The sequence below is a fragment of the Lepisosteus platostomus genome, chromosome 24 (genome assembly GCF_059453375.1).
Source record: "Lepisosteus platostomus isolate fLepPlt1 chromosome 24, fLepPlt1.hap1, whole genome shotgun sequence".
In the NCBI taxonomy this organism is placed as follows: Eukaryota; Metazoa; Chordata; class Actinopteri; order Semionotiformes; family Lepisosteidae; genus Lepisosteus; species Lepisosteus platostomus.
Window position 1 is genome coordinate 277,636 of NC_142634.1, and position 10,809 is coordinate 288,444.

A 10,809-nucleotide genomic window follows, 5' to 3' on the forward strand; every position below is an offset into this window, starting at 1 on the left:
AAAGGGTGTCTGAAATAGTGCTCTTCTGTTTCCAGTGTGTCTGTCTTTTCTAGTTGTTCTTAAATCTGCTCTGTGAACCTCTTAGGGATGGTGCGGTAGTGGGACCTATTTGACCCCGCACAGAGGGGTCATCTGGAGCACATGGTAGGACTGTATGCATGACATTCGCTCTCATTGCTCAAGGCCGCTCATTACACCTTCTGGTTAAGGAATCCCTTGACAGCATGATTTCAATCGTATGCTGGGGTAGTCATAATATGCCTGATCTCTCTTCATCACTGACACAATTCTGCCCAGCAAAATAAGTGCATCTGATCCTGTTGGAAATCTCACGAGGAGACTCAGACATCCGTGCTTAACCCAGTGGAAAGCAGCAACAGCCAATACCTGATCAATATGGATAAAATATTCCTATATCATAGCTTGACATCAAAACTGTTACAGATCCATGGTTCCGGCCTTGCTTTCTACTCATGTACTGCCCTGCTGGTAGTTTTTCTGACTAAAATAACTTTCTTTGGTTCCATAGTGTCACGAATAGTTCTTTCCGGGCCCTATGCAGACGACATGATCCGGATTTGTGAGGAAACACTAGGGAAAAAGTCATGCAGGAGAGGGTATGGAGACAGGGGGAGTGTCCAAAGAGTGCAGGTGTCCAGGGGAAGTGAGTCCAGGGCGAACAATCCATATAGAAAATCCATAGAGGCAAAAGTCCATGGCCAGGCGACCCATCCGGGGGGATAAGGAACAGAAACGGGGTCGGATCCAAGGGGTGGAATCAGGAACAGAAAGTTAAAACCATAACGGAGCCAGACGCAGCAGGACCCCGGGCTCTCACAAAACGGGATTCAATGAGGAACCAGGAGTGAGGTCTGCGTCTGGCTTTTAAGGGGGAACAGAAATAGGGAACAGGTGCTGGTAATGGGAGAAAACAAGGAAGGGCTGGAGCGCCCTTAAGAGGAGAGGTCTGCAGTCATGACACATCGCTTCAGGCATGAACTGGAGCATATCCTCCAGCTCCTCAACATAGGTCTTGACATTACAACCAGGTATTGTCAGATCAAACATTTCTTTGTCTATTGCTAGCCGTCTAAATTACTGGAGGTTAAATCCACTGTCTTACCTACAAAATGGATCAAGGACAGGATGGATACACCTGAGCGTCATGTATAGGGCTTTTTCTGATCCACTCAGAGATCCTGTCCTAGAGAGTCTCTGAGCCATGGCTTCCTGAATGCACTTGTACCCTTGGCCCCTACCTGAGACACGCATGCTCTGCTTGAGATCTCTGATTTCTTGCAGGGCAGGGTCTAGTTCCTCAATAAGATTGTCTCTTTGTTAAGTTATTCATTAGTCTTGTATAAACTTTCCAATTTGATTTCCTGTTCATACAAGCTTACCTCTATCTCTTTTCTGACCTCCTCCACGACAGAGGGTCTTCTATTTTCTATTTTCACTAACTCTTATTTGAGTAGTTTCTTTTTCTGTTCATTTTCCATTTTCTTTTCACTGATTATGCCCAATATTTAGAATTTCTCTTTTTTATATTCCTCCAGCTTACTCTTCTGAGATACTGAGCTTTTGACAACTCCGTCAGTGTCAATTCAAATTTAACTAGAGCAGTTTAAAGCTAAACTGGATAAGACTGGGACCCTTCCTTTTTAAACTAGGAAATTGCCCCGGCTGGGATTTCTGTGTGGGGTTTTTCAATCTGAAATCTAAAGTCAGACTTCTTAGGACTGTCCCAGCAACCAGGATTGTCGCAATCAGAGATCTTAATTTTAAACCACTGAACTTCAGATTATCTGGCAGCCATTTCTATTTTTCAGGGAAACAAAAGACTCTTTTTAGAATTTTACCTTTGAACACACCTTACTACAGTTCTATGACAACTATCTACCACAGCAGCATGAAAGGGAACCCTTACTTACAGTGTAGCTTTAAAGAGTAGGTGCACCTGGGTTGATTGTTTTTCTACATGCAGAACAGCAGTGAAGCATCGGGGCTTTTCTGTAACCTCTACACTGAAATCCTGTGCCAACCAGCTTGCTACTGTCTTAGAGAGATTTTCAATGTATCCCTGAAGCACAAGAAGAAGTTTGAAGTGTCACAGGAAGCAATGGCCCTCTTTTACGGATCTGTCATTGAGAGTGTTGTGCTGTTTCCCATCACTGTGTGAGATGGCAACACTTCTGCCCAGGACACGGAACAGGTAGAGAGGGCAGTGTATATCGCCTCTAAAACTCCCCTTGCCTTTGTGAATTCATTCTCCATCTCTAGACTGACACACAAAGCTCTAAAGATGCTCACCTGCCCAGAGACTTTGAGATGTGTGAATACAGACTGGGCTGCAGAGAGGCAATTAACACTCTCTAACAAATCTCATATTTTACAGAGAAGATAAAAACACTCATCCGCCTGCTCCAAAGCATGTTGTTCTCCCTAAAAAAATGTCCTGGTGACACTTAATCATATTTCAGGTCTTCTCCCACAGCAATCTCTTTTGGCAAGGAACAGTAATGTAATGAAGTCCTGTTCATCGACCACAAAAGCCTGCTTCACTGGTCTAAGGTTGATTCTTTAATTTATTTGTCTTCCAAAGGTGTCTTTATCTGGATGACGGGAGTTCAGAGATTCTTGTGATTCCTGTGCCAGCTATGTCTTTAGGACTGTGCTGTTTTCTTTGTTATGACTTCTCCATGGTAAGCACACGCAAGCTCTCCCTTTACAGGATCGTTGCTGGTTAGAAGACATGTCTAGATTCAAAGTGTTTGAAAAAACAAAACTTTTCTCCCCAACTTAACGTAAATGGTTTCTACAATAAAACCATTGATTGAACTGTCATGGAAATATAACTATCAAGGAAGCCACAAGAGAGAGTTCTCACCTGAGTAAGGTCTTTATTTCAATATTGCAATATTGGGAGCCCTGCTGCCACTTCGCAAAGTGCAACCAGAGACTCAATTTGTTACAAGCAGTACAGGGTTTTTATAAGACGTTGCGCTGTAAAAAAGCTCAGCGCTTTGCTCCTTCTAAAACTTCCCCTTTACCTAAGACAAAACAGATTACATCATAGAGTGAGAGAAGAAGCACTAGACTTGTTATTCAAAGCTAATCAGTTACTTTTGGCTAATTCTAATGACCCAGACAGCATATATTGTTTTGGTACATTGTCTTCTAAAGTAACCTAAACAGTGTACTTTGTTGACGCACTGTTTTCTAAAATTCTGCACGTACTGTAGCACAGCAGTTACATCCTTGAAATATATTATCTAAAAGCACCAATATATTTTTTGCAAAGCTCTCTACATTTTAAGAATCAATTTACTTATTAGATTTCCACTTCAATCCCCTCCTTTTTATTCTTGAAAATGATTAAAAGTTAGATTCTTCATATGGACTCCCAGGAGGCTCCCATACTTCGGATTCTTGCATTCTTATCAGAACATACTGATGCGCAAACATATTCATTACCATATTTCAAAGCAGTGGAATAATATATGTCGTACAGCAACACAAAAACAGGAAGACAAGTATCACAGCTACTATAATTGGTGTTAGTAACTTAAAGAAAAACATTCCCCCTGGCCCAAACAGTGATTCTAACCAGGAGAGAAATGGGTGAGGCTCTAGAATGAGGCATTAAAGCACATACATAACAAGATGCATTAAGTTTCTTTACTTTTACAGTATGATTTATAAGTTTATACCACAAATTACTCATATCCCCCTCATTATCAGTTTCATTCAGCCAGTTTGTATACAAAGAGGCTTCGCGTTTAGATTCTTCCTCTTTCTGGGTGGTGACAGGCTTCCACACAAAAAGGAAAAAAGCTGTGCACATCAGTCCCAAGCATGTGATCCCCATCTATCATGTGGAGACATCACTCCTGCGCTTTGCTCAGTTCGTTTGTGACCTTTTTACAGTGGGAAGCATGAATCCAGGGCACCCTTTCCGTGACTTTCACAGCAGTTGCAGTGGTCAGCAGCCTTGGTACGGCCCCCTCCACCTGAGTGAACACCATTTCTTTTTCCTGAAGTCTTTCACCAGAATCCAGTCTCTTTATTCACTCATTAGTTCTTACAGCACAGGTAAATCCCTGCGGGCTGGAGCCCAGCATTTTTCTTAGGGTTTTTTTTTTTTACAAGATTGGTCAACAGCTGGGTAATAACTCTTACAAAAATCTACACATTGTTCCACTGCCTCAGCTGTGCCGTTTTGCAGAACAATTCTAGCTGAAGTTGTAAAATTTGTCTTTGGTCCGTTCCTGCAAAACATCTTATTATGAACAAACAAACCATAATAATAATGTGCATCTATGGGAATCACTCCCAAGGGTAACCCCCCTTAAAACTATACTGTTCTACCCATCAGGTTCTGCCACTAGATAAGAAAACCTTTCCCATGAAATCATTTTTTGACCTTCATGATCCCTTCAGGGCGTACAATTAGCACAGAAGCAGCAGCTTTAGTCCACATGTTTTTCAAGCAGGATATTAACAGTATGATCATAACGAATAATACCAGACACACAAATATGTATTGAACCAGAGACCCTCTCCAGGTTCCTAGCACAGACTGTAGCCATGCACCAATGCCCCAATCATCTGGATTATAATTATGATATATATTTTTCTTCATCATAGATGTGCTTTGCTAAGTCATTAATTAGCTTTTTCTCATTTTAGTTAACAATGACGAAATGCTAGCGAATAAAATCCACAGTGACCGTGATGAAGACTAAATTGCTTTGCATTTTTATTTGAGTGAATTAGGATGAGTCAAAATGACGTGTTTGACTAAACTCAAACGGAAATTATTTTCATCACATGAAGTTGGCCGTTTACGCATTTACTTTCTGTCTGGCCAGTAGCAAGCCGGCTGCGTTGGGAATAATCCCAGAGCTGTGAGATTCTCACACAGCAGTAGCCCTGAGGCACCCCTCAGGGCTACTGCTGTGTGAGAATCTCCAGTATCAGGGTATGCTGCTCTCTCTCCTCTTCTCCTTTGTTGAGCTGCAGTTCTTTCCATTCGGTCTTCCCCACACCCCCCGTCATGAATCCCCATTGTGTGTTTATTGATTGCTACGTAGATAGACAATGAGATGTATACACTGTGCTAATTAGATTAAAGATTCAAATCGGAGCACCTTGATTAGAAAAAAGAAAAGGCGAGGAGATGAAATAAATGTTTGTGGTTCTCCTTGCTTTCAGCTGGAAGAAAAAGATTTGGAGTCTGAGATACTTTATATACGACGAGCAAACCAAGAAAAACTCTTTTATTATTTCAATATTACTGAAGATAAGGAAGCAGAATGTGGCTAACATTATAAATTGAAAAATGTCAACAAATCTGAAGCGGCATAAGAAGCGCAGAACCAGACACTTTCGCATCAAAAACATTTTACTCTGTAGCAAGGCAACAAATTAAACATTCAGAATTAAATGAAAATATTTTAGTTTGCATATCAGGAAAATAATCATTTAATGTCTGGGTTAGAGATTAACGTGTAAGATGTTAATTGCTCATTTAAAATGTGAGTGCTAGTTGAACACACCATGAGTGCTGCATTTCAGCTTCATAGTGGCGCTCTGTCAGAAATGTGATTTTTCCACATGTTTTTCAAGCAGGATATTAACAGTATGATCATAACGAATAATACCAGACACACAAATATGTATTGAACCAGAGACCCTCTCCAGGTTCCTAGCACAGACTGTAGCCATGCACCAATGCCCCAATCATCTGGATTATAATTATGATATATATTTTTCTACATCATAGATGTGCTTTGCTAAGTCATTAATTTGCTAATAATTGTCTAGAATTCAGCTCACCTAAACAGCTGTCTATCACCCTAATAGAGAATGGCCTAAAACTGTGATTATAGCGAGGAGCATACAGTTATTTCCATTCTAATACATCTGAGTTACACTCAGACTAAAAGCAGGGCTATTTACCTATGGCAATAAACCTAAATAATCACCTCTATCAAAGGGGATTACTCCCAAGAGCATCTTTTATAGCAATACAATCCCAACATGAGCTCTGATTATTATTTGTGGCTGACTGATAAAGTATTGATTCCATATCCCCATTTATAAAAGTAAAACTCCTTACACTTAACAGGTACACTGTCGCCCCCACCTCAAGAAGCTCAACAAACACAGAAACAGTGACAATATAATAATTAATGTTCACTCAGTCTCTGGTGCAGTGGTTCGGTGTCGGCGCAATGCGTAGATCCAGCGATCTCATCCTGTCACTCAGATGGCAGAGTCGGTAGTCAGTTGCACTTGATATGGTCCTTCCCAGCAGGGTTGCAACATCTGGCAGGGTATATCTTCCTCACCCACACCCACTCGCCAGGTATCAGGTCGTGTCTTCCCTCTGCTGGAGGTCTCCAAGCGTCCAGCACCTGTTCACCAGCCCCGTGCACCACTTCAATTAACAACCTACAATACTACAATAGAGAATTAGCAAATTCAACAATCCATTCGCCAAATTCATCCCTCCAGGAAGTTTCGTTGATTGGCCTGTGATGATATCAAACAGGCTCTATTACACAGTTCTGTTTGATCCAGCCCGCATCCCATGGCGTTCCTTCAGTCTGATGTCTAGTCGATCTTTTAGAGTTCTGTTCCTTCATTCCACTGTTCCAGCAGACTGAGGGTGATCTCAGTCCATCTCACCCCGATTAATTCAGCCACAGCCTGATCATAATACAAGCAGTAGGGCAGTGCCCACCGAGGGCTTATCTCCATCATCAAGTGTTTGGTAGACACAGAGGCAGTGACAGCAACCCACTGGGAAAACAGATTATAAGAGCCAAGGTTTCCCTTTACAATTGTAAATTGTAAACATTTGCTACTGCATGAAAGGTTTCTCAGGAGCAGGCCTTTTGAGCTGTAGCACCTGCACCTGAACTGTAGTTGAGTTCCTTTGATAAGCATCACATTGAGATACCACATAAGTGGCTACTGCTTCAAACACAGTCCCCACCCAGGTTTGGGTAACCGGCACACCATTTAACTCGCACACAGGTGTCCGACAGAGTGCATTTGTCGAGCTACAAAGGGCATTAGGCTGTGAGGGCATGCAGAGCGTCCAGTGTGCTGGCAGCACCACACTCTTTTCTAACCATGTCCTTTTCTCTGCTTTAGAGGCCTCAGCCTGAATATCCTGTAGCTGTCCCTTTTTCACCAACAGAGGTTTCACAGGGGTCTCAGACCCCTGTTCTACCAGGACTGCTCACCTGACCGCTACATCTGCAAAGTTGTTCCCTCGAGTTACTGGAAACATTTCTTTATTATGTGATTTACACTTTACCACAGCTGCTTCAGTCAGCAGCTGCAAAGCTTCTAACAGTTCAGAGACAAACCCAGCATTCTTGACTGGAGTCCCTGACATGTTGGGGAAATCCCTATTCCTTCACTGCCATCCAAAATTGTGGCATACACCAAATGTATATATACAGTCTATATAAATTGCTACAATTTTCCATTTAGCATATTTACAAGTTTCAATTAAATCTTTTCATTCGGTCTGCTAGTTCTACACCAGATTATTCACAGTTTATACAGCCAGGCAGGTAGCCTGCACAACACATAAACACGGCCCCTTGGCCACCGCATCAAGGGGTCCTGAATAATAATAACCCGCCAAATTTCCCAGCGGCCTTTATCAATCATGGCCTCCTAACAATCCCGCACTATAAATTGGCTTAATTACTCTGCTCTCCTCCCCACTGATCGCTGATGTGTGGTGAGCGTTCTGGCGCACTATGGCTGCCGTCGCATCATCCAGGTGGATGCTGCACATTGGTGGTGGTGTAGGGGAGTCCCCATTGCCTGTAAAGCGCTTTGAGTGGAGTGTCCAGAAAAGCGCTATATAAATGTAAGCTATTATTATTATTATTATTCCTCTTTCCATTACATAAGTTTTCCAATTCACTTTCTTTCCTTTCTTCTCCTTCTCTTCTAAGTTTCCCCTTCTTCAGGAAACTTCTTTTTCCTAATTCAACTTTCCTCTGTCCATTCTGATTCACTTACAAAGATCCTTCATAGTTATGGGCCCCTAATTATCATAAATAAATTATGTGCAAGTTCCCTTACACCTATTACCCTAGCTTTACAGTTCATGAACATAAAACATTTTTTTTACTCTAACCCAGGCTATAATTGTTTCTCTGAATTTGTCGTACATGTACTTTTGCTGGACTGCTCGGTCCCATTTTCTTCTTTGAATTTTAATTTCCCATTTTTACCGATCGGTGCCTTACTTAGAACCTTATCACATTAACTACTCCGCAGAGCAAAAACCACAGGTCTGTGTTAAGATAAGTTCTTTATATGAGTCCCAGACCCGCGTGAGAACACCCCTGTGGCTCGCTTCTCAAGCTATTAATTTTTAAGGATAACTTACTGACGTCAGACAGCTGCCAATTCTCCAGATGCGTCTCTGGAAGGATAAACAATTTATCCTCCGAGGTTCGTCCAATTTTACTAAAATTATCCGTGTCCGGATGGAGTTTCAGCAGCCATTCGCGTTCAGGTTTGTGATCCCGGACGAGACCCAAATTGTCATGGAAATATAACTATCAAGGAAGCCACAAGAGAGAGTTCTCACCTGAGTAAGGTCTTTATTTCAATATTGCAATATTGGGAGCCCTGCTGCCACTTCGCAAAGTGCAACCAGAGACTCAATTTGTTACAAGCAGTACAGGGTTTTTATAAGACGTTGCGCTGTAAAAAAGCTCAGCGCTTTGCTCCTTCTAAAACTTCCCCTTTCCCTAAGACAAAACAGATTACATCATAGAGTGAGAGAAGAAGCACTAGACTTGTTATTCAAAGCTAATCAGTTACTTTTGGCTAATTCTAATGACCCAGACAGCATATATTGTTTTGGTACATTGTCTTCTAAAGTAACCTAAACAGTGTACTTTGTTGACGCACTGTTTTCTAAAATTCTGCACGTACTGTAGCACAGCAGTTACATCCTTGAAATATATTATCTAAAAGCACCAATATATTTTTTGCAAAGCTCTCTACATTTTAAGAATCAATTTACTTATTGGATTTCCACTTCAATCCCCTCCTTTTTATTCTTGAAAATGATTAAAAGTTAGATTCTTCATATGGACTCCCAGGAGGCTCCCATACTTCGGATTCTTGCATTCTTATCAGAACATACTGATGCGCAAACATATTCATTACCATATTTCAAAGCAGTGGAATAATATATGTCGTACAGCAACACAAAAACAGGAAGACAAGTATCACAGCTACTATAATTGGTGTTAGTAACTTAAAGAAAAACATTCCCCCTGGCCCAAACAGTGATTCTAACCAGGAGAGAAATGGGTGAGGCTCTAGAATGAGGCATTAAAGCACATACATAACAAGATGCATTAAGTTTCTTTACTTTTACAGTATGATTTATAAGTTTATACCACAAATTACTCATATCCCCCTCATTATCAGTTTCATTCAGCCAGTTTGTATACAAAGAGGCTTCGCGTTTAGATTCTTCCTCTTTCTGGGTGGTGACAGGCTTCCACACAAAAAGGAAAAAAGCTGTGCACATCAGTCCCAAGCATGTGATCCCCATCTATCATGTGGAGACATCACTCCTGCGCTTTGCTCAGTTCGTTTGTGACCTTTTTACAGTGGGAAGCATGAATCCAGGGCACCCTTTCCGTGACTTTCACAGCAGTTGCAGTGGTCAGCAGCCTTGGTACGGCCCCCTCCACCTGAGTGAACACCATTTCTTTTTCCTGAAGTCTTTCACCAGAATCCAGTCTCTTTATTCACTCATTAGTTCTTACAGCACAGGTAAATCCCTGCGGGCTGGAGCCCAGCATTTTTCTTAGGGTTTTTTTTTTTACAAGATTGGTCAACAGCTGGGTAATAACTCTTACAAAAATCTACACATTGTTCCACTGCCTCAGCTGTGCCGTTTTGCAGAACAATTCTAGCTGAAGTTGTAAAATTTGTCTTTGGTCCGTTCCTGCAAAACATCTTATTATGAACAAACAAACCATAATAATAATGTGCATCTATGGGAATCACTCCCAAGGGTAACCCCCCTTAAAACTATACTGTTCTACCCATCAGGTTCTGCCACTAGATAAGAAAACCTTTCCCATGAAATCATTTTTTGACCTTCATGATCCCTTCAGGGCGTACAATTAGCACAGAAGCAGCAGCTTTAGTCCACATGTTTTTCAAGCAGGATATTAACAGTATGATCATAACGAATAATACCAGACACACAAATATGTATTGAACCAGAGACCCTCTCCAGGTTCCTAGCACAGACTGTAGTCATGCACCAATGCCCCAATCATCTGGATTATAATTATGATATATATTTTTCTTCATCATAGATGTGCTTTGCTAAGTCATTAATTAGCTTTTTCTCATTTTAGTTAACAATGACGAAATGCTAGCGAATAAAATCCACAGTGACCGTGATGAAGACTAAATTGCTTTGCATTTTTATTTGAGTGAATTAGGATGAGTCAAAATGACGTGTTTGACTAAACTCAAACGGAAATTATTTTCATCACATGAAGTTGGCCGTTTACGCATTTACTTTCTGTCTGGCCAGTAGCAAGCCGGCTGCGTTGGGAATAATCCCAGAGCTGTGAGATTCTCACACAGCAGTAGCCCTGAGGCACCCCTCAGGGCTACTGCTGTGTGAGAATCTCCAGTATCAGGGTATGGTGCTCTCTCTCCTCTTCTCCTTTGTTGAGCTGCAGTTCTTTCCATTCGGTCTTACCCACACCCCCGTCATGAATCCCCATT

At 41.5% G+C, this 10,809-nt stretch overlaps 1 long non-coding RNA gene across 1 annotated transcript; it reads right to left on the reverse strand.

The window, feature by feature from the left end:
* Nucleotides 1-5,261: 5,261 nt before the first annotated feature.
* On the reverse strand, nucleotides 5,262-8,564 carry LOC148641311 (uncharacterized). Its single transcript, XR_015929812.1, has 2 exons — nucleotides 6,176-8,564; nucleotides 5,262-6,122 (listed from the first exon to the last, which is right to left on the reverse strand). It is a non-coding gene; the product is annotated as an uncharacterized LOC148641311 (long non-coding RNA).
* Between the last annotated feature and the right edge of the window lie 2,245 nt (nucleotides 8,565-10,809).